Source organism: Tachyglossus aculeatus, chromosome 5 (genome assembly GCF_015852505.1).
Source record: "Tachyglossus aculeatus isolate mTacAcu1 chromosome 5, mTacAcu1.pri, whole genome shotgun sequence".
Lineage (NCBI taxonomy): Eukaryota > Metazoa > Chordata > Mammalia > Monotremata > Tachyglossidae > Tachyglossus > Tachyglossus aculeatus.
The window spans coordinates 92,875,548-92,900,745 of record NC_052070.1 but is presented as its reverse complement, the minus strand read 5'-3'; the positions used below and the strand labels follow the sequence as shown (position 1 = coordinate 92,900,745).

Here is a 25,198-nt window from a genome sequence, read left to right as displayed (position 1 = left end):
AAGAATTGAGGAAAAAATAAATGAAGAATAGTCATTTACTTCCCCAAGCATCAGTGTCATCCTTAAACCCTTAAATTTTGTTTTACTCAAGAAGCACAAAGTAGAAATACAAACTGAAGTGAGTTTTATAAAAGAACAAACTCCTTAGCCATTCAAAATAACCCAAACCAGACTACATATGAAGGGAAGAACATCCATTTCACTATTTAGTAACTGATTTTGATTTTCATGCCACTCAAATTACTAACCTGACCCTAAGCTAGAGAGGCTGGGACTGAAAAAATTTCCTAGAATCAAGGTGATGTTGGTATGTTTGGTATGCACTGGAAACTTGCAGTGCCCATCTAAAGCAAATTAAGAGTTCTGAGCCACATGCATAATTGGGTTTGAGAAAATAATTTCACAATAAATATAAAAGGCTAAAGTTTTGGTTTACTCATATTTAAAACCAGATTTACAGGGGTGGGAGCCTGAAAAGACCTAGTTCCTGTCAGACTGAAGTATAGAGTGTTGGGTGGGTGGTGGTAGTGGGGAACTTGTGGAATAAATGGGTTTATATTTTCAGCACTCTCTTCTCTGGCTGGGAGCCAAATCGCACTGCTCTAATTGACTGAGAGCCAATTAGAGCAGCATGGGTTTGGCTTGGAGCCAGGGACAAGAGCGGCAGTACTGTGGAAGTAATGGAACTTCTGTGAGTTCTCTGCATAACGTGGCCAGCACTACCCCCCAAGCAGCCAGTCCACTAGGGCCCTGGAGAGAGAAGGCTGGGAGCAAATATCCATCACACCCAGTGAGCTTTGGCTTGTTCCTTTCCTTCCAAAAATCATCAGCAGTTAACTACATGGAGAGCATTTTCTACCTCATGGCCCAAGGAAGGGAGGGCAATATTAAAATCTTGTCTTGTGTTGTGGAAATAATTTTCCAAATCCAGATCTTTTCAGGGAGAAGAGTTCAGAATGTTACTGAGAAAAACACATCCGTGTACACACGCACACACACACACACCCATGGGGAAGCTGAGTCCCAAGTTTTCCTTGTTTCATTCATTCATTCAATCATATTTATTGAGCGCTGTGTGCAAAGCACTGTACTAAGCACTTGGGAGAGTGCAACATAACAATGAACATGGACATTCCCTGCCCAGAACAAGCTTACAGACATATATTAATATGAATAAATACATAAATTACAGATATGTACATAAGTGCTGTGTAGCGTTCCTTTCCTACAAAGTGAGCAGTTACTCAGTGGCTAACATTTTAAAAGTTAGTTTAATACAGTGCCCCAGTGCTTAGTACAGTGCCCCAGCGCTTAGTACAGTGCCTGGCACATATTAAGCACTTAACAAATACCATTATTATTATTATTACTAAAAGGAAATTTTCAGTGCATACTTGGGTCAGTTGAGAAAGCATTCAGTGTATCACTGGTCACCACTAAATGAAATCTGTAGCACCAACAAAACAGGAGTTAGATGTTATCGTGGAAAGTTGAAATGAAATTAACCAGCTGGAATGGCTGGTGTCCTGGTAGCCTCTTCAGCCATATCAAAGATAATCACTGCATTTATTACTGCTGGCACAGAATAATGGTGGACAGAAAACTGCGGCTTATCAGATCTCGGTTTAGTCAATTTCAACTTCCGAATCTGAGATTTGAGCTGTCAAAAGGGACATTTAAAAAGAGATCAGTGCCTTTGAAGTAATAACACACAGAAGCCTATGGGGCATATTCACCAAACATCTATGCACTGTGTATGCTAAAAAAAAAACTCACAAAGAATGTTTATGACTTATAGTAGAAAACTTCAGGGACCAGCCTGTTCCAAAATGGAGTCAGTTTGCTGGAGTTCCAAAAAAGACTTCGTCACCTCTTCCATTTTGTTTTTCAATGTAGCATTTTCAATGGATGTGTCTCAAGCTTTCCATGAAGCAGGAATCTCAGCAAGTAGCATCTTCATTCACAAAGTTGAGCTTTCATAATTTGGCTTGGGTGTGTGTTGAAGATTATTGAATTCCAGAATTTTTAAACTAAATGTTAAATCTCAGCCAAACCATAACCTCTCTCCCTTTTAAGAAAATAAATATATTGATGGAGCAAATTGCATGTTTGAATACAACCCTGCCCTTCGAAATTATCTTTCACTTAGGTCAATTGAAAGACTATGGATTTGGGAGTCAGAGGACTTTTTTTTTAAATGGTATTTGTTAAGCATTTACTATGTGCCAGGCACTGTACTAAGTACTGGAGAAAATACAAGTTAATCAGGTTAGATATAATCCATGTCCTACATGGGGCTCACAGTCTTAATCCCCATTTTACAGATGAGGTAACTGAGAAACAGAGAAGTTAGGTGATAACTGAGAAACAGAGAAGTTAGGTGACTTGTTCAAGGTCACACAGCAGACAAGAGCCCCATGTAGGACAGGGCCTGTGACCAGCCTGATTACTTTGTATCTACACCAATGCTTAGAACAATGTTTGGCACATAGTAAGTGCTTAACAAGTACCACAATTATTATCATTATTATTATTATTATTAGGCAGAATGAGGATTAGAACCCAGGTCCTTCTGACTCCCAGGCCCATAATCTAACCACTAGGCAATGCTGCTTCTCTAGGACCACAGTTATAATACTGGCTCCCTCACTTGGCTGCTGTGTGACCTTGGGCAATTCACTTAACTTCTCTGTGCCTCAGTTTCCTCATAAGTAAAATGGGGATTCAATACATGTTTTCCCTCTGACTTAGATTGAGTATTAGGTGGGACGAGGACTATGTTCAATCTGATCAATCTGTGTCTACCCCAGCAATTAGAACAGTGCTTGGCATATAGTAAGCATTTAAATTGCTAAAGTCTACATAACATTCTATCCATTGAATGATGTCTTCCAAAAAATGATAGATCTCTCCAAATTGTGAAAGAGAAGAGACTATCTAGAGCTTCTTCTGCTCTTGGAAAAATAATTTAAAAATTGGATGACTTTTGCAAGTATAATTAAAGAGTTTTCAATCATTTACTGAGTGCTTACTGTGTGCAGAGCACTGTACCAAGTGCTTGTGAGAGTACAATACAACAGAACATTTATAGAAACTCATAAACTGATAAACTCATAAACTACCCTGTTCTCCTATAAGACAAAAGTTGCCTTCTTGAAAAACTTCATGTTAAGGGAATTCCATGCTGTAATACCCACTCAGACACCTCAAACAGCTGTACAAGCAGTTCATTCAATCATTCATTCGTATTTATTGAGTGCTTACTGTGTGCAAAGCACTGCACTTCTTTCAATAAGAAGGCATGATGAATCCCAATATGCTTGCATTTTCAGAAAAACATTCCCTAATTCCCTAATTGTGTTTTAGCTGATTGAAAACTTGCTACTTCTACTCTCCCAAACACTTAGTATAGTGCCTAACACCCAGTAGATGCCCAGTAAATGCTTTAATTGATTGGTAGATTGGTAACTGAGTGTATTGTGCTGGGGTCTGGAAAAAATGGAAAGTAGAATTTCAACTCTTTCCAGATGTTCCATTCCATTTTTTTAAATGGTATTTGTTAAGTACTTACTACATGCCAGGCACTGTACTAAGCACTGAAGTAGATACAAGATAATCAAATTTGACTCGGTCTCTGTTCCCCATCGGTCTGGCAGTCTTAATCCCCATTTTACAGATGAGGTAACTAAGGCACAGAGAAGTTAAGTGACTCTCCCAAGGTCACACAACAGACAAATAGCAGAGCCGATATGTGAACACAAGTCCCTGCTCTTTCCATTAGGCCATGGTGCTTCTCAGCACACATATTGCTGATAATTAGGGCACCACTGGGCACCCTCCTTTCTATTCCCTTCTCCTTTCTCTCAACTGTCCCCCATACAAAAATACAAGTTTTTTGTGTTGCAAAGCTTCTTTGAATACGAAAGGAGAAGTTAGAGCAGATGAGAGGAACCAGACGGTTTGGACAAGCCCTTTTTAAGCCTGTCCAAGAGACATAACATTCACTGCATTAGCTAAAATATCCTCTCTGGTATCAATTAATCAATGGTATTTTGGTGGACATGTTCTCTGCCTACAAGGAGCTTGCTGTCTAGAGGATAGTCAGGGATGATCCACAGGAGTTTCATGAGATGACTGTTGGTTGAGTAGCATGGCCTAGTGGATAGAGAATGAGCCTGGGTCTCAGAAGGACTTGGGTTCTAATTCCAGCTCGGGCAAGTCACTTCATTTCTCTGTGCCTCAGCTATCTCAACTGTAAAATAGGGATTAAGGCTGTAAACCCCACATGGGACAGGGACTTTGTCCAACCTGATTTGCTTGTACCCACCCCAATGCTTAGTACAGTGCTTTGCACAGAATAAGTGCTTACCAAATACCACAATTATTAGAATTATTATTATCATTAGAGTTCATAAAAGGAAGGGTTCAGTTTACCTGATCCAATACCAATAATTAAGTACCAGAGTTGAAATTCACAATTTTGGCTGGGCTTTGAGTGTACATGTAATCCCAGGAGAGAGTTAGAATTATTAGACTACATTCCTTCCAAAAGTTGAGCAGGTTTAGTGTTTGCATATGTCTGACTAGGCATTTCATAAGCAATGAAATGTGATGTGCTCGCTTGTCTGCTAAAATTTTGTGTTAGCATTGACTCTGGGTGAGCAGTGAAAAGACCCTGTCAGGGCATGGCTTTCCAGATGTTCCATTCAGGAGATCAAATGAGTACAAAATTTATTTTCAAAAACCTACTCTAAAATTTTCTTTTCCCCAGTGGCTTCCCTTTGGTCTCTTCTTCTTCTCACCTTAACCATTAAGTCATATTGAAAGGATGACCTAACTCAAACATGGGCTCTTGAAAAATTGTGGTGACTGTGAGCCATCTCAGATAAAAAGAGAATTGGTTACATGGGGATTGGCTCTTGTTTTTTGTGACTTGAAAAAAAAATTTTCCATTTAGGGGAGATGCTAAAAGAGCCTTTGAAAATTCGGGATTTGCCTTTTGCCTTTCTTCTCCTGGGTGAGAGAGATTGAAGACCAAGATGACTTTTTGTATATGGGCTTCCCACATGAAGTTCTTAGCTCTTAAGGGCTTTTAAATGTCCAACTGCATTTTCCTTGACTTTCCACCTGGCCCTCCATCCCCCCACATTAGCTGTTGTGCAGGTGACTCCTCCTCAGAAAGTGTCACATCTGTGATAAAATATAGCCTGGCCCAGTTCAAAGATGCCTCATTAGAGCACTGCAATATGTGTGAGTTGTAAAACCCTCTTGATGCAGAAGCTGGGCTCTTTAGAAAGGTGGCTCAGTGCATAAGAGAAGCAGCAGCGTGGTCTAATAGAAAGAGCCTGGTCCTGGGAGTCAGAGGACCTGAGTTCTGATCTTGGTTCTGCCACATTTCTTCTGTGTGACCTTGGGAAAGTCACTTCGTTTATCTGTACCTCAGTTTCCTCATCTGTGAAATGGGGATTAAATTCTACTCCCTCTCCCTTAGACTGTGAGCCCCGCATGGGGCTGGGACTGCTCCAAAGAAATAATTTGCCCCTTCCTCTTGTCTTCATAATAATGCATAATTATCATCATGTTATGAGCTTACTATGTGTCATGTGCTGTACTAAACACTGGGGTGGATTTAAGATAAACAGGTTAGAAGCAGTCTAAGTGGGGATGAGAAGGTCTGAGTACCCATTTTACAGATGAGGAAACTGAGGCCCAGGAAAATGACTTTTCCTAGGCCACACAACAGGCGAAAAACAGAGCTGGGATTAGAACCCAAGTCTTCTGACTCCCAGGGCCATGTTCTTTCTACTAGGCCATGCTACTTTTCAAAGAGAGCAGAAGGACAAAAGTATCACTGTTTGGCACAGTTACGATGCTGAAAACAGTTCTGGGTGCTTGGCCAACTTCTTCGAACACCTGACTCTGAAGCTGACCCACTGCTTTTCTTCTCCTCCCTCAAGGATTGACTTTAATTTTTTCCTCCTGCTCCTTAGGAGGACATAATGGTCATAAACCTGACAACTATTATATTGAATCTTAACTTGGTCCAGAGGAGAACAAGCTCTGATTCATTTGCCTTGAACCAGAGAAAGGAAATACTCTACCTGATTTTGAAAAAGGACCAGTCAGGCTAAAATCATATTTGGAATTGCTTCTCAATAGTTAAATCTTCAATTTAACCCCTTTGTTTCAAAGCAAGAGGTTAATGATGGTTCTGGAATTGCTATTCTATGGAATGGGAAAGAATGAATTATCTATAATAAATTGCATTCTTGAGCAGAGAATTAAAAAGAAGAAAGCCATATATTTTGTTAAATATCAGGTTCTTTGAGAGATGATAAAAATCTATTCAGATCCAAATCAAAATGCAATGAAATCTTCTCTACTGTATGTATTCTGCCTGGATAATTTCATAGTCCTTTCTTTCACTTTGACCTTTAGTAAGATTAAACAATGCAGTCATAAGATTCTCAGTGAGAAAGTTAAGATTTTCAGTGATTAAAAACTTACAACTAATAAACTTCCACAATATAATATGTACTCAAATAATGTGATCTAAAAATGTATTGATTAACTGCATTTTCCACTTGGGTATTTAAAAAATCCATTTAATATCCCTTTTTTAAAATGAAGATATCCTAATCAACATGCTCTAAATTGTAAATGCCTATCCATCTTGCAGAATCTTGGATGGAATATTTTATTGCTGCTCTCACTGTCACAAACTATGTGAAATGACTTTTATCAGAATTGATTGAAAAAACATTGATTACCCTATGATACATCCTTCAGTATCTTGTTCTTCCTTCCTCATACAGAACAAATTTAAAATTGGGATTTCTCCTGCACTAGTTCATCATTTGTATCTTTGTTAATATCTCATATTTTAGTTACTCTGGACAATGAAGGACTTTATAAAAAGTGATATTAACTGATCAATCAATCAATAGGATTTATTAAGGGCTTACTGTGTGCACAGCACTGTACTAAGCGCTTGGGAGAGTACATTATAACAGAGTTGGTAGACACATTCCCTGTCCGTAACAGGAAAGTAATTGTACATGCATGTTCCGAGATCTTGCTGTTAGGTATACCATAAACATGGGTCCCATTGAAAGTCTTGTTTGTCTAGGACTCAAGGTTTCTTTTTAATGTTTATTTATTTGTGCAATCTCACAGCTTACTTCCCACTGAACAATATTTATTTTTTATGGTATTTGTTAAGCACTTACATTGTGCCAGGCAATGTACTAAGTGCTGGGGTAGATATAAGCTAATCAGGTTGGACACAATCTATGTCCCACATGAGGCTCACAGTCTTAATCCCCATTTTACAGTAACTGGCACAGAGAATTGAAGTGACTTGTCCAAGGTCACACAGCAGACAAGTGGCAGAGCCGGGATTAGAATCCAGGTCCTACTGACTCCTAGGCCTATACTCCAACCAATAAGCCACACTGCAGTGAGCCTGTTGTTGAATAGGGACCATCTCTATATGTTGCGGACTTGTACTTCCCAAGAGCCTAGTACAGTGCTCTGCACACAGTAAGCGCTCAATAAATATGATTGAATGAATGAATTAGACAATTATAAAATGGCCCAAAAATAGTATTTACGATTTTCTGCAGCACCCAGTCTCAGCTGTAGAGGGCCTAAAAGTGTTTTTCCTGCTGCTGTGGCCATTCTGACTGCAGCTTGGACTTCCTCTGTTCCTTGAGTCTTTATGGCTTTTTCAAAAATACACTTTGTATTAATTTGATCAAAGTTCAATGTAAATTGGCTTGAATTGCTCTTAACCTCTTTTGAGGTGGTCACTTTTTGAATCATACCTTGAATTGTATAGCTCTTTCAATTTCCCAAAGCATTTGTACAATCAGTTGTCTCATTTCATGAGAATAACATCCCCCTGAAGTATCCCTACCCCATATTACAGATAAGGAAACTGAGATACAGAAAGGTTGAATGACTTGCCTGAGGTCATCCAGTGGACCAGAGGCAGAGCTCAAATTAGATCACTTTTTTTCTAACTCTCCTAAGCCTTTTCTTATCCTCTATCTTTCTACTTAGTCTACTAATCTTTCCACTAGTTCCATTAGGTGGTCCAAGAATTTTTCAACAATACCTTGCATATGCTGTTGCTGATGTATTTGCACCCCACCTCCATCTTGCCACCGCAGCACATTAGGTGAAGTCTCAGGAATGCCTTTGAAAAAAAGTGTTAAGAATGTTCCCAAAACTATCTCTTGAACATCAACCTTGTAATTTCTCACCTACATCAAGTCTTCACCACCCTGGAGAAACTCTGAGGCCCTATGGTCCCTTTCTCATTATTAAATTCAGTGAGATTTGAAAATGTAACAAAAGGGATAACATGTGAGTGAAAATAGGAATTTTCATCGTAATACCCCTCCCACTCCCTGCCCAGTTCACCTATGGCTTTGAGCCAACAGCAGTTAGTTATGTGTGCCTTCTGGAACCATCGAGTATGGCGACCCTTGAACTTTCTGGTACTATCTCTAACATTCCTCTGAGACCAGATGTTGTATCCAGAGGGAACATCTATAATGCAATGTTAAGTATGTTTTGTGCTTTAGCTGGGATATCTCTCATGAGTAATGTAGCTGAAGCAATACGATAATGTTATTCACAGGTGGGTTTTTTTTTCCTTGTATTATATGGTTTGTATTATAGATGATCTCAGGGACAATTGTGATGTATTTTTGGAGTAAACACCTCCTCCCTCTAGACTGTAAACTCATTGTGGGCAGGGAACATGTCTACCAACTCTGTTGTATTGTACTTTCCCAAGTGCTTAGTACAGTGCTCTGGACACAGTAAGTTCTCGATAAATCCCTTTGATTGATCAACCATGCTTAGCCAATGCATCAGTTATGCTCCCTCATTTGTGTGAGATTATACATGTTGCCCAGGAGAGCAGAGTAGTACAGTGCTTTGGACACAGTAACAGTAAGTGTTCAATAAATATGATTGAATGAACAGAGTACACTTGCTGTAACCCTGGATACTACTAGATCCTTAAAAAAAATTGCAAGGTACTTCTGGTTTGATTTTACCCTCTTCATTCAGCCAATCTGCATCTAATTATTTTGTCTCTCTCTGTTTCCGTTGCTATTTGGCATTTTCAAGTCCCAGAGAACTCCCTTTCTCCATTTCTTCAGGACCTGTATTCTTTTTGGCTATGGCCTTGTGTCAGGCATGCTCATTCAAGAATCTATCTCTCTTTCCTGCCTTTGTTCCCTGCACTAAGGGCCAGCTTCAGAGGGTACTGCTCCTTGAAATGAGAGGTCAAAGTGCAGATCCCCCCACCTTACGGCCCATGATGCAACTCATGTCAAGTGGAAACAGGATGGGTCTAGGAGGCAGAGGACCAGGGTTCTAATCCCGGCTCCATCGCTTATCTGCTGTGTGGCCTTGGGCAAGTCACATCACTTCTCTGTGCCTCAGTTACCTCATCTGTAAAATGGAGATTAGGACTGTGAGCCCCATGTGAGAAATGGACTGTTTCCAACCTGATTATCTGCCCTTTAGACTGTAAGTTCATTGTGGGCAGATAGTGAACTCTCCCAAATGCTCAGTACAGTGCACTGCACACAATAAATGCTCAATAGACATGATTGATTAATTGATTGATGACATCATTCACCTTGACCCTTTGTCATCAGAGTGAGCTGTTTCATCATGTGGTGTTCTCTAGCTCCCAAATCTGTAAAATTCTCCCTTTTCTCCTGTCCCCAATCTCTCCTTTATTCCCCTTTGTGCCAAGCCCCTGGGGCCAAGGCCAGAACCATGCTGAAGGCTGTAGCTACAAGGTCAGGTCCTTGCCTAGGACAAGGCTGATAATAATAATGATAACAATAATAATAATAATTGTGTATTTGTTAAGCACTTACTATGTGCCAGGCACTGTACTAAGCACTGTGGTGGATACAGCAAAATGGGTTGGACACAGTCCCTGTCCCACATGGGGCTCACGGTCTTAATTCCCATTTTACAGATGAGGTAACTGAGGCACAGAGAAGTGAAGTGACTTGTCCAAGGTCACACAGCAGACAAGTGACAGAGACGGGATTAGGACCCATGACCTTCTGGCTCTCAGGGCCATCTCGATCCAGAGACAACCAGAAGCTGAGGCAGAAAGAGTCAGTTCAATCCTCTTTGGCCTGAACTCATGGCAAGCCCTAACCAGGGGGCTGGGCAACACCAACCTTGAACTGGCAGTCAGTCCTTTCTCTAGATCTCTGGCCCTGAAACTCTTAATTCTGCCCTATTTCCCCCTGAGCCCTCCCTGTCATGACTCTATCCTAGTCAGTCCCGTGCCTCTACTGAACTGTAGCCTGCTCCTCTCTGCTTCTCTCTGTTCCCAATGCTCACAGGTCCTTTACTGAGCAGCCTCTTCACCTTGCCGACAGGTAGGATCCAAAGGCAGAGTCCAGGCACTGTAAGCAGCAGACTCTGAGCCCTGCTCTCTGGAACTGAGGGTGGGAGACTTACTATTATTATTATCCATTTTAATAGTATGAAGTGCTTACTATGTGCCAGGTACTATACTAAGCTTTTGGGTAGATTCAAGGTTGGACACAGTCCATTTCCCACATGGGGCTCACAGTCTTAATCCTCATTTTACAGATGAGGTAAATGAGGCACAGAGAAGTGAAATGACTTGCCCAAGCTCACACAGCAGACAAGTGTTGGGGTTAGGATTTAAATCCAAGTCCTTCTGACTTATTGGCCCATGCTCTATCCACTAGGCCATGCTGCTTAGGTGAATCAAGCTAACCAACCCAGTAGTTCTGATTAGATTCTGCTGTGCAGGCTCCAATCAATAAGACATCTGGGTACGAAAGTCATAGGAACTTTGAGCTGGCCAAAGTCAAGATGAATTACAATAGTAATTCTTATGGTATTTACTGAAGGCTTCCAATTTGTCAAATGGAGAAGAATGTTTGTTGTTCTATTGCAAAATGCTTGAGGGCAAGGACCACGCCTTTTGATTTTGTTGTATTTTTCCAAACATTAATTGCAGTTCTTTGTACCCAGTAGGCAGTCAATAAATACTGCTGATAGAATTATTATGATTGATTGATTAAAACAACCCCCACAAATGCATTATGAACTCTCTTTTGGCCTCAGATTTCTGAGACTGGGACTATTTTGCCAAAATAAATGAACTGTCTTCTTAAAGAGGACATTCAAAAATGAAGAAGCTAATGATTCTGATCAGGGTTCAGAGGAAAACACTGCTTAAACCTGTTGAAGAGTTACAAAACTTTGACTGAACTTGCCTTATAAAGATTTTCAAGACACAGCAAGCACTAGCAATAATATTTCTCTGTAAAGTTTTCATTTGAAGCAGGTATGAAAAAGAAAAACTATGATTTAAGCTACATATAATTTAAAAAACCCAAACAACCCACAAACCCGTAAGAGGGCAGCCCTGGTTACCTTGATTGCCTTGGTTGCCTTTCCCACAATAATTGATTTAGAGACGATGACTCACAAATTGAACCAGGCCAAAACTCAGAGCAAAGCCTCCCACTTATGCCAGTTGCAGGGTTAGACAGAAAATCAGTCAATCAGTCAATCAATCAATTATATTTATTAAGCCCCCACTATATGTAGAGCACAGCACGAAACATTTGAAAGACTGCAAAGTAGTAAAACACGTGGTTCCAGCTTTCAAGACATCAATCAATCAGTTGTATTTTTTGAGTGCTTACTGTTGGCAGATCACTGTACTAAGTGCTTGGGAAAATACAACACAACAGATACTTTCCCTGCCCACAATGAGCTTATGGTCTTGAGGGGGAGGCAGCGTGGCTCAGTGGAAAGAGCCCGGGCTTTGGAGTCAGAGTTCATGGGTTCAAATCCCAGCTCTGCCAATTGTCAGCTGTGTGACTTTGGGCAAGTCACTTCACTTCTCTGTGCCTCAGTTACCTCATCTGTAAAATGGGGATGAAGACTGTGAGCCCCCCATGGGACAACCTGATTGCCTTGTAACCTCCCCAGTGCTTAGAACAGTGCTTTGTACATAGTAAGCACTTAATAAATCATCAGTCGTATTTATTGAGCGCTTACTATGTGCAGAGCACTGCACTAAGTGCTTGGGAAGTACAAATTGGCAACATATAAATGCCATTATTATTATTATTATTATTAACATAAATACATAAATTTCATATACACACATAAGTGCTGTAGGACTAGGGGAGGTTGTAATTAAAAGGAGTAAGTCACAATAACAGAAAGGAGTAAGAAAAGAAGAAATGAGGGTTTAATCAGGGATGGCCTCCTGGAGGAGATGTGCCTTCAATAAGGGGAGATCATGCCTAATCATTTCAATTTTCTCAATAGAATAGGTAGCCAGGCCGTTAAGGTTGAGGGTTTGGGGAGGCGGGGAGGACGGGGTTGAAGGAAGAAGTTAAACATCTGGAACAACTAGTGAGGGCAGTGGGCATGGGTGTCAATCAGGATGGAGAAATAAATTTTCCAGGCAGAGGAGAGAGCAGAGTTAAAGCACAGAAGGATGAATTTGAGGTGGATGGGGTCAACAACCAGATATTGGTCATGGGAGTTTTGTTCAGCAGAGAGGGGGTTTGGAGGATATGGGATTTTTGGTTCAAGAGAGGGAAGGTGCAGCATGATTGCCTGGGGTAGAGGGTGTCTAGAGACCCCTAATCAGTGGTTGTAGAGGGGTGTAACCCTTATGGAATTTATAGGCAGTGGTTGGAGTCGGGGACAGAACTCACTACTGCCCAAAATAAATTGAGGGGAAGAGGGAAGAAATTTGAAGCAGAACTTCCACCCTTTAAATACTCTATCCTTTCTTCCCTTCAATTCTACCTCCCACAATCTCATGCCTGTATCCTGCAGTGTCATGTAGAAGTATGGCCTAGTGGGGAAAGCATGGGCCTAAGAGTCAGAAGGACCTGGGTTCTAATTCAGATTCTGCCACGTATCTGTTGTGTGACCTTGAGCAAGTCACTTAACTTCTCTGTGCCTTAATTCCCTCATCTGTAAAATGGGGATTAAGACTGAGTTCTACGTGGAACAGGAACTATGTGCAATCTGATTATCTTGTATCCACCCCAGTACTTAGCACAGTGCCTGGCACAAAGTAAGTTCTTAACAAATTCCATCATTATTATTATTATTATTATTACCTTCAAATCAAGGCCTGAGAGGAAGGGTCAGGATTCAAAATGATGACAAGAGAAGGTTTATTTACACACCCTCAGAGTCTTATCTATGTAGTTAATGGAAACAGAAAGTCTTGTAATTCCAGTTCAGATCCTCAGATCATACCTCTACTGAATGGTCCATCAGAACAAAAGGGGTGTGTGTGTGTGTGTGTGTGTGTGTGTGTGTGTGCAGGGGGAAGGCGGATGGGGTGGTATTTTGGGATATATGGTTGTAGCTACAAATATTTCCCTATCCCCACCCCAGGTACTGTTATTAAATGTTATATATAAAATGCAAGGATAAAGATGATTTCAAATTTTAAATATATATTTAAAATATATAACAATGATAATACTAATAATGATGATGGCATTTGTTAAGCACTTACTATATGCAAACACTGTTCTAAGCACTGGGGGGATATAAAATGATCAGGTTGTCCCATGTGGGACTCACATTCTTAATCCCCATTTTACGGATGAGGGAACTGAGGCACAGAGAAGTTGTGACTTGCCCAAAGTCACATAGCTGACAATTGGTGGAGCCAAGATTTGAACCCATGACCTCTGACTCCACAGCCCATACTCTTTCCACCGAGCCATGCTGCTTAGTGTTTCAGAACATTTAAACGGTTGTGTTTTCAAGGACAAAATTCCCCTCCTGTCTAATTACTAGAGGGCATGTTCACCAACTATTGGAGTAATAGGGATATAACAATAACCTGTGTGAAATGAATACACAAATTTTAGCTAGTTTTTCTGAAAGTGCAGTCCCTAGGGTGAGTTATGGTAGTTATTTTAGCTGAGAGATTTGTTAAGATCAGAAAAATTGAATATGTAAATGTTTCAGCCTATACAACGAACAGTTTTTATATTTTAAGAGCTATGTGACACGTATTAGAATGTCTTCTTTCAAAATTATTTTTGGCAAAAATCACTGCTTTGGAACTGCATCTGCATGAAAGATAAGCACAGATGTCTTTATTAGGCTTGAGTCGAAGCAGCTTCCCTTGAGGGTATCCTAGCTGTTTGGAATTAGCAGTTTGATTCCTAATCTGTGAGATGCCCATGTGCTCATTACTGTGCTAGTTGTGGGTGGCCACCCTTAAAAGTAGGGAAAAGATATTGCCATTATTACATTTTTAGGATTTGTGTTTGTGCATTGGGGTGGGGGGATAAAAAATGTGCCATTAAAAATGAAACATTGCTCCAAAACAGGCCCTAAAAACATTTTCTTCAACATGTGCTTTCCATTATGTGAGAACATCCACAGAACACTTGTATCTGAAGTCCAATGAATTATCATAATTTATCTTTCTGCTCCCCACATAACTTGAAGTAAAACAGAAATGCTAATTTGACAGCATTTTTAAGTGCTAATGACTCTTAGAACAATAAGGATATAAAAATTCTCTTTTAGGTCTAACGGATATTTCTGCATTTTCAGTCTCATAGGAATATCTCTTTCTATCTTTCACAAACCACTGATATAAATATGGCTTAAAATAAGAAAAAAAAGTGTTCAGTGCTATGGCCAGGCAAGTCATTTGACTCTTAAACTTTTGCATGAGGGTGCATGTTTGAAGAAAAGATCTACTAAGGTTTTCACCATTTAAATGGGAAACCATCAAGCTCCTGACTAGAGAAAATTCTGAACATTTGAAAGTAGTAGTAGTTGTTGGGATACTATGTATTAAGACTTACTGTTGACAGAGCACTGTACTAGACCTGGGAGAGAATATGCAGGTGGGAGTTAGACATGGCCCCTCATCCTCTGGGAGTACAAAATCTAAGAGTATGAGTGGGGAGAAGGGACTGGAGACAGACACATTAGGAATGATGAAACAATAAAATACAACACAGATAGAAACACAAAATACAAACAAAATCAGCAGGGTCCTGTGGCTAGAGGAGAAGAATTTGAAGCTCCTCAGGGCTCAGAGTCCAGGATATACCTGAAGCCACAGAAACCACTACAGGATCCTCCAGTCTTCCCTCTAGACTGTAAGCTCATTGTGGGCAGGGAATGTGTCTATCAATTCTGATATAATATACTCTCCTAAATGCTTAGTACAGAGATTGGACATGGTAGGGGCTCAATAAATATGACTGATTCCCAAGGTTTTATGGCAGCCTCATGCTGTGGGTGCTGTTCTCTTTCCCACTGGGATAGTTTAAAACAATACAAGATGCCAATCCTTGGGGAGGCATTGAGACTGTCCGTCTTGTGGGGAAGATGCCTAGGGCACATGGGAACAGCTTTTATCCCCAGCCTGGCATGTATGGAATATATCAGGAGTAGAGGTCCTTTGTGGTGGAAGGGAAGATGGCAGTTACCATGCATGCTTTGCTTACTCTCTACCCAGTGTTCCGAAGGAAATTATTTCAATGGGGGATATTGGGGGCTAGTCTCGGGTGAGAAATAAATCCAAGGTCTTGCTCTTTGGTGATTAAATACAGCCTAATGAACCTTTTCACAAGAGGGGTTGTATTTCTTGATAGTGCCTAGTACTGAAATCCCTTCACAGTGGGGGCTTTAAAATTTTTGACTTACTGGCTAACCACATGACTTTATTGTTCAACTGTTCTGTCCTTAATTACTATTAATGGTGAAGCATTGCATTGAATAACATTCCCTATCCAGTGCCTCAGATTATAATACCTAAACCCTGTCCTCCCCCTGATTTTCCCATCACTGTAGACAGCTTTCCCATCCTTTCTGTCTCACAAGCCTGTAACCTTGGCATCATCCTTGACTCCTCTCTTTCATTCAACCCACATATTCAATCTGTCACCAAATCCTGTTGGCCCCACCTTCACAACATAGCTAAAACCCTCCCTTTCCTCTTTATTCAAACTGTTACCATGGTAATACAATCACTCATCCTATCTGACCTGGATTACTGCATCAGCCTCCTTGATGACCTCCCGGTCTCCTGTCCCTCCCCACTCCAGTCCAAACTTCACTCTGCTGCCCAGATCATTTTTCTACAAAAATGTTCAGGACATGTCACCTGCTGCCACCTCTAAAAACTCCAATGGTTGCCCATCCACCTTCAAATCAGACAAAAACTCCTCACTACTGGCTTTAAAGCACTCCATCACCTTGCCTCCTCCTACCTTACCTCATTTCTCTCCTTCTACAACTTAGCCTGTACATTTCACTTCTCTGGTGCTAACCTTCTCACTGTGTCTCGATCTCATTTGTCTCTTCTCCTATGCCTAGCCCACATTCTGCTTCTGGCCTGGAATGCCCTTCCTCCTCTAATACGATAGAGAATTGCTCTCCCCACCTTCAAAACCTTATTGAAAGCACATCTTGTCCAAGAAGCCTTCCCAGACTAGGCCCCACCTTTCCTCATCTCCCACTCCCTTCTCCCTTCTGCATTGCCTTGACTTGCTCTCTTTGTTCTTCCCCACTCCCAGCCCCACAGTACTTATGCATATATCTGTTAATTTTATTTATTTATATTAATGTCTGTCTTCCCCCATGTAGACTGTGAGCTTGTTGTGGGCAGGGAATATCACTGTTTACCGTTGTATTGTACTTTCCCAAGTGCTTAGTACAGTGCTCTGCACACAGTAAGCTCTCAATAAATACAATTGAATGAATGAATGAATGAATGAACTATTACTCAGGGACAAGTAATGGCATCTCTGTGCAGGTTTGGATCTGAGATAATGACAGAGGAGGGAAAAAAATACAAAAACTAATTCTCCCTCATGGTAGAGACCCTCCAGATTATACATCCCAATGTGAGGGCAAGTGAGGCTAGCATAGAGCGAGATCCTGTCAGCTTGTGGTAGATGCTAAAATCTACTCTCCTCCGTGTGTGTGTGTCACTGTGGGGCTAAACAGGGAGGGCTGGATCTAGGAATGTCAGTGCTTCGCACATAGTAAGCTCTTAATAGATACCATTATTAGTAGTAGTAGTAGTAGTATTGGCCTGGGTTTCAGGGCCTTGCAAGTTTCCCATGGGACCCTTCGACCTAGGTGATATCCTATGCACCACTGTATAATGACAACACATGTGGTGTGACTTGATTGCATCAACACACTGTGATGTACCTCTCCAATCAGAATGTAACTCCATCTAAATCAATTAATCATTTTCACTGAGTTCTGACTATGCAGAGCACTGTACTAAGCACTTGGGAGAGTACAATATCACAGTGTTGGTAGACATGTTCCCTGTAGCATGGTTTAGTGGAGAGCCCACGGGCCTGGGAGTCAGAAGGATCTGGGTTCTAATCCCAGCTCTGCTATTTGTTTGCTGTGTGACCTTGGGTAAGTCATTTAACTTCTCTGCGCTTTAGTTTCCTCAACTGTAAAATGGGGATACCCATTCTTCGTCCTACTTAGACTATGAGACCCATGTGGAACAGAGACTGTGTCCAACCTATTTAACTTGTACCTTCCCCACTGCTTAGAATAGTGTTTGACACATAGTAGGTGCTTAACAAATGCCATAGAAAGGGTTGGTATCCCAGATTACAGCTGTACCCAGCTTCAAAGCACTTCAGAAACAATAAAGAAACTCTCTCTCTCTCTCTCTCTCTCTCTCTCTCTCACACACACACACACACACACACACACACCCCTCCCCCCCACCCCCCACCCCCCATGGCTCCAGGTACTTTGGAGACTGAAGGAAGAAGATTTGCTCATGAAATGTGAGTTCTTTCGGACACTCTAAGTTGTGGTGGGCCAGGAGATCATGGCTGGCAGTGGAAGATGGCATGAGCATCAGCCATCAACCTTGTTGGCTGCAGCCACAGTCGCAGCGGCATAAGATTTCAGTGCAGCCCCAGCACTTGTCCCAGGCCATGTGTCTGTGGCTGCAGCTATGGCAGCAGTGATACAAAGACTCCCATGGCAGTGGTAGCCCAAACATTTCCAGGTATGGGAAGCTGGCAGATGCTTAGGAAGACACCATGGGAGAGGAAGGTGGTGATGGTAGCAGCAGGCCATGGTGGATAATGGGAAGTGAAGATGAGAGAAGGACAATGGCAGTAGAAAGTGAGCCCAAGTGGCACCAACTGTGACAGTGTTTTGTTGGACTCCCTTGTGGTCACAATGTAATGGTGGGAATAGGGTTTTCTGAATCCCCATGGATCCTCTTGAGCCTAGAGCCCAGGATTTATGTTCCACAAGCCCCTGTTTTAATATGGCCCCACCCACCAGGATTTGAAGTAAACCCTTTGTGGTCCAGGGCAGACTGTTGCATGAAGCTACTCTAACTGAATCCAAATGACCTTGAGCTAGCTTCAAGCTCCAAGCAAGTAAGAGACTACTAAGAGCCAGAGTGCACAGCACAGCTGGTCAATTTTCCTCTCCACCACAGCACTACCTTTGTAACTAAGGTTTCCCACTGGTAATTCTAGACCAGTACTGCCTCAAAAATAGCCTGCATTTAAAGGGCTTACATCTCCTGTTAAAGTTGGCCCTAATCTGCAGACGAATTTTAAACAAATTGATAATTTGCTGGCCGGACTCCCAAGTGCTTGAATACCTTTTGATCTCGGGCCAGAACCAGATCAGGGAAGAGGATCTAGGCCTGGTTCAGTGGGTTCCCAAAATCTGGTTAATGCACAGTTTGATCTGGCTCCTTTGATTAATCTCTTCCTAGGTATCTTTGGAGGAAATCCACTAATGGTCATACCTGAAGACCAAAGTCAGCAAGGAGGACAATTTTTGCAGCATCTTCTCCAACCAAGGCAAAGAAACCATCTACTGTGACTCACACATAGCAACAAAGAAATCCTCAACCTTCACCCTAAATCTCAGCTCACTAGGATTGGCTCAGGAATATTGTAAATGTGGTTAAGCCACAAGTTAATTAAGTTTAACATTGTTACCAGGAGTTGGCAGGGGTGAGAGGAGAATAATAAAGATAGGGCTTCAACACTAGAGGGATTTCAATTCGTTTAAAAAAAAGTTAGAAACTGCCTGAAGTTCAGGAAATTAATTTCCACAGAATCAATACAGACTTGCTTCAAAATATCTTAGTAGTCCCCAGGGATTTACTCAGTCCAGAATTTCCAGCTCTTCTCCTTCACCCATCTCTTTATAATTTTCCTCTATCCCTTCTCTTCCTTCTGCTCTGCTTGAAAATCCTAGAGATTCATAAGTGAGAAGGAAATACAATCTCTAACAATATACTGCATGTATCATTTTATTCAGTTAAAAAAATTGTCCTTTAAGAATTGGGAAACTAGCTTTAAGCAGTATTAGTAAAGCTGAAAGGGAAAGGGGTGTTTACTTGGATAGCTGAAGCAAAGGAAAATTGAAGAACAAAAAAAATGAAAAAAATACTTTCAAAAGTGCTGTCAGAAGCCTCAAGGAGGGTCAGATGGTCCTGTTAGACACTGGGGAGTAAAGTGGATAATCTAAGAGTGGTGGGTTTGTGGTGAAGCGAAATGATTTCTTTAAATTAATCCTTCACCCCTGAGGTGGATAGGGAAATAAATACCCTTGGTTAGTGTTTGCAGGAAGTGAAGCTGTGATATTGTCAAGATATCAAGAATTTCAAACGAGATAAAACATTTCAAAAAAAAGTTAAAGAGCAATAAATTATCAGAATTACACAAATGAACAGAAAACTTTAGGGATTCAAACACTGTAGGACCTGAACTTCGAAGAACAAAGCCGCTAGCCTTTGTTGAGAAAATGACCAGGGTTCAATTAGCACAAGAACTCAAAGTGGAAAGATTAACCTTCAGTGCATAGAAAGCAGAGTAGATAATAATACATAAGATACACATCTTCATATTCAATCCCTGGAGAATTGGAGTGGACTTTTGAAGAGAGGAACTCTTTTTCCTAGGAATGAGGATAACAATGAAGAGGATATAAAGAAGGGCAACTGCAATGATAGAGGGCTTGTAGAAGCTTACACATAAAGACAGAGAGAGATAGAGTGGGCAGGGGTACAGAGAGAGAGGGAGAGAAATGAATAAGACTCGAGTTGAGAACAAGAAAGCTGAGAAGAGATGGGATTGAAATATTCATAACCTCGATGGTTGTGGACAGGGTGAATATGAACTTGCTATTCACTAAATCCCATCTCAGCAGGAAGTGTGCACCCACTGAAGTATAAAGATGGTTGTTGCAATATCTAAAAAATAAGAAATATGTTTTCACACAGTAGGAGGGAAGCACATGGAATTACTCACTACAGAAAGTTATGCTGTACAAAAATACCAGTAGGTTTGGGAACAAATTGGGTAAATTTGTGGACAAGAGAGCTATACTATCGTTTTAGAGAAGCAGTGTGGCTTAGTGAAAAAAACACGGGCTTGGGAGTCAGAGGACATGGGTTCTAAACCCAGCTCTACCACTTGTCTGCTGTGTGACCTTGAGCAACCCACTTAACTTCTCTGTGCCTCAGTTACCTTATCTATAAAATGGGGATTAAGACTGTGAGCCCCACATGGGACAACCTGATTACCTTGAGTCTACCCTAGTGCTTAAAATAGTGCTTGATACATAGCGCTTAAAAAATACCATTATTATTATTATTGTTATAGGGAAAGACATGGATATAAGGAAAAAATGGGCTGTTTTAGGCAGTGAAATATTTTGGGTGGGCATCAAATATCAATCTGTTCTCCCAAGTAACCAGTAGAAAACAAATGATACCTTTCAATGATTAAAAATTTCCATTATGGGGCCAAACAATGATCCACCCCAGCCTATTATTCTGTCTCTGACAGCAAGAAGAGGTGCTCTCCTAGTGGGAAAGAATGTATAAGCAACAGTTATTAAATCAGTCAGTGGCATTTATTGAGTACTACCGGGTGCATTTGGGAGAGTTTAACAGCAACCAGACACCATGTTCTCTGTCCTCAAGGAGCTTATAGTCTAATGGGGACAGAAGACAAAAATAACCCACAATGAGTATAATTTTTCTAAAGAAAAATCAGTCCATAGCTCCCCTCTCCTCAAATACCTCTGCTAGTTGCCCATCCACCTTCACATCAATAAGAGCTCCTTACCATTGATTTAAATGCAATCAGCTCACCCCCTCCTGTCTTATCTCTTGGATTTCCTACTACAGTCCAGTCAGGGCACTTTGCATGTCTATTTGCTCTCTGTGCCTCAATCTTGTCTATTTTGATGTCTCACCTTGCCCACATCCTACCTCTTACATGGAACTCCCTCCCCCTCCATACACACCAGACGACCGCATCTTCCCACCTTCAAAACACTAATAAAATCATATCTTCTCTAAGAGACCTTCCCTGACTGAGCCCTCATTTCCACTACTTGCTCTCCTTTCTGTGTCACCTATGCGCTTGGATCTGTACCCTTTAAGCACTTGATATTCACCTCACTCTCAGCCCCACAGCAGTTGTGTACATATGTTATTTATATTGGTGTCTCTCTCCCTCTCTGTACTACAAGCCCCTTATGGGGAGGTAACATGTTTAACAACTCTGTTGTATTCTACCACATGCTTAGTACAGTGCTCTGCACATAGTAAGAACTCAATAAATAACATTGATTAGGAGAAACCAGAGGAAGTATAAGAGTAAAACAGGCAGCAATCCAAAGACATCAAGACAAAACAGCTGAACCAGTAATCGAATGTACAAGTGAAAAAGTATAAATGAATAAAGATATGTATGAACACAAATGCTGAGGATTGCATTAAAGTAAACAAGAGCTAAGGGTGGGTGTCATACCACATGATGCAGGTCTTGCAAGTTAATTGGTGGAGGAGGTGAGATTAAATGGTATCAATTGATCAGTTAATCAAACAATATTTATTGAGTACTTACTGTGTGCAAAGCACTGTACAAAGTGCTTGGAAGGGTAAAGTTGATATCAGTCAATTTTATTTGTTGAGCTCTTACTGTGTGCAGAGCACTGTACTAAGCACTTGGGAGAGTACAATATAACAGTAGACATGTTCCCTGCCCATAATGAGTTTACAGTCTAGACAGGGAGACAGACATCAATATAAATAAATAAATTATGGATATGAACGTAAGTGCTGTGGTGCTGAGGGAGGGGAGAATTAAGGGTGCAAATCCAAGTGCAAGGGCAATGCAGGAGAGAGCTGAAGAAAAGGGAATGAGGGCTGAGTAAGGGAAGGTCTCTCAGAGGAGAAGCAGCATGGCTTAGTGAATAGAGCACAGATCTGGGAATCAGAAGACCTGGCTTTTAATCCCGGCTCAGTCACATGTCTGCTGTTTGACCTTTGGAAAATCAATCAATCAATCAATCATATTTATTAAGCGCTTACTGTGTGCAGAGCACTGTACAAAGCGCTTGGGAAGTACAAGTTGGCAACATATAGAGACAGTACCTACCTAACAGTGGGTTCCCAGTCTAAATCAGGGGGGAAAATCACTGGGCCTCAGTTACCTCATATGTAAAATGGGGATTTAAGAATGTGAGCCCCATGTGGGACAGGGACTATGTCCAACCTGATTAACTAGTATCTACCCCAGCACTTAGAAAAGTGCTTCACACATAATAAGCACTTAACAAGTACTATAATTATTATTATTGTATTACTAGTGTTATTATTATTAGGAGATGTGCCTTCAATAAGGCTTTGAAGCTGGGGAGAGTGACAGTCTGCCAAATATGAAGAGGGAGGGGATTCCAGGCCAGAGGCAGGACATGGACAAGGGCTAGATAAGATCAAAGTACAGTTTGCAAATTGGCTTTAGAGGAGCAAAGTGTGTGGGCTAGGTTGTAGTAGAAAATCAGGGAGGTAAGGTAGGAGGGGGCAAGCTGATTGAGGGCTTTAAAGCTCACCGTAAGGAGTTTCTCTCTGTTGGATGGGCAACAATTGGCAGTCCTTGAGGGGAGGAAAAATGGACTGAAAAGTTTTGTAGAAAAATGATCCAGACAGCAGAGTTGGACTGAAGTGGGAAGAGACAGGAGTCAGGGAGGTTAGCAAGGAGGTAGATGCTGTGGTCATGGCAGGATAGGACAAGCAGTTCAGAGGGAGAGGAAAAAGCTAATTTAAGTGATTTTTTTGTTTTGCTTTTTGATTTTTTCTAATGGAATTTGTTAACTGCTTACTGTGTGCCGGGCACTGTACTAAGCGCTGGGGTAGATAAAAGCTATTCAATTTGGACTCAGCCCATGTTATATGTGGGGCTCACAGTTTTCATCCCTATTTTACAGAAGACGTAATTGAGGCACAGAGAAGTGAAGTGAATTGCCCAAGGTCATACAGTGGACAAGTGGCAGAGCCAAGATTAGAACCCAAATCCTTCTGACTCCCTTGTGATTCCCAGGCCCGTGCTCTTTCCACTAGGCCATGCTGCTGTGAAGGTTGAACCGACAGGATTTGGTAACAGACTGAATATGTGGGTTGAATGAGAGGGCTGAATAGAGGATAATGCCCAGGTTATGGGCCTGTGAGATAGGGAGGATGGTGGTGTGGTCTACAGTGATAGGAAAGCCATATGGAGATAGAGTTTGGGTGGGAGAGTAAGGAGTTCTGTTTTGGACAAATTAGAAGTATTGGTGAGATATTCAATTAGCAATGCGCTGAAGGCAGGAGGAAATGTGAGATTGCAGAGAAGGAGAGAAATCAGGGATGGAGATGTAGATTTGGGACTCATCCACAAAGATATGGATGAGTTCTCCAATGGAGTGTGTGTAGCTGGAAAATAGAAGGGGACACAGAACTGTGACTTGAGGGACTCCCACAGTAAGGGGGTGGGAGGCAGAGGAGGAGCCCATATAAGAGGCTGAGATTGAGTGGCCAGAGAGATGGAAAGAGAACCAGAAGAGGACAGTGTCAGTGAAGCCAAGGCTGTTTTCAGGAGAGGGGGTTGATCGATAGTGTTGAAGGCTGCAGAGAGGTCGAGGAGGATTAGGATGGAGTAGAGGTCATTGGTTTTGGCAAGAAGGAGATCACTGGTGACCTTTAAGAGGGCAGTTTCTGTGGAGTGAAGTGGTAGTCACAATCCCTGTCTTCAAGAAGGTTACAATATAGTGGGGGAGACAGACGTTAAAATAAATTACATGTAAGAGAAGCAGCAGAGTATAAGGATATGTTCACAAGTGTTAAGGGCTGGGGGTGGGATTAATTCATTCAATCGTATGTATTGAGTGTTTCCTGTGACTATCAAAGTGCTTAAAGGATACACACCCAAGTGCATAGGCGAAACAGAAGGGAGGGCAAATAGGGGAAATGAAGGCTTAGTCAGGGAAGGCCTCTTGAAAGTGGGAAAGGTGATCATCTTTTGTCGATGAAGGGGAAAGGATTTTCAGGCAGGAAGGAGGAAATGAGCAAGGGGTTGACTGAGAGATAGATATGATCAAGGCACAGTAAGTAGGTTGGTGTTAGAGGACCAAAGTGTGTTGGCTGAGTTGTAGTTCATAATAGTGACATTTGCTAAGCACTTACTATGTCCTGAGCTCTGTAATAATAACAATAATAATGGTATTTATTAAGTGCTTACTATGTGCAAAGCACTGTTCTAAGCACTGGGGAGGTTACAAGGTGATCAGGTTGTCCCACGGGAGACTCACAGTCTTAACCCCCATTTTACAGATGAGGTCACTGAGGCACAGAGAAGCTAAGTGACTTGCCCAAAGTCACACAGCTGACAATTGGCGGAGCCGGGATTTGAACCCATGACCTCTGACTCCAAAGCCCATGCTCTTTCCACTGAGCCACGCTGCTTCTCTAAGCAGCAGCATTAAGAACTGTACTAAGAACTATACTAAGCACTGGTGCAAATCCAAGATTGTCAGGTTGGACATGGTCCCTGTCCCATATGAAGCTCACAGTCCAAGTAAGAAGGAGAACAGAAATTAAATTTCCATTTTTCAGATGAGTAAACTGAGGCCCAGAGAGGTGAAGTGACGTTCCCAAGGTTACATAGTAGGCAAGTGGCAGAGCCTGGATTACAGCCCAAGTACCCTGACTCTCAGGCCCATGCACTTTCCTCTAGGCCACACTGCTTCTAGTTGCACATGAGTAAGGATAAGTAGGATGGGAAGAACTAATTGAGTGCCTCACTGA

General features: G+C 41.5%; 1 pseudogene; it reads right to left on the bottom strand.

Annotated features, from left to right (window-relative positions):
- Positions 1-1,501: 1,501 nt before the first annotated feature.
- The window catches only part of LOC119928837, a 76,214-nt pseudogene continuing 52,517 nt past the window's right edge, over positions 1,502-25,198 (bottom strand).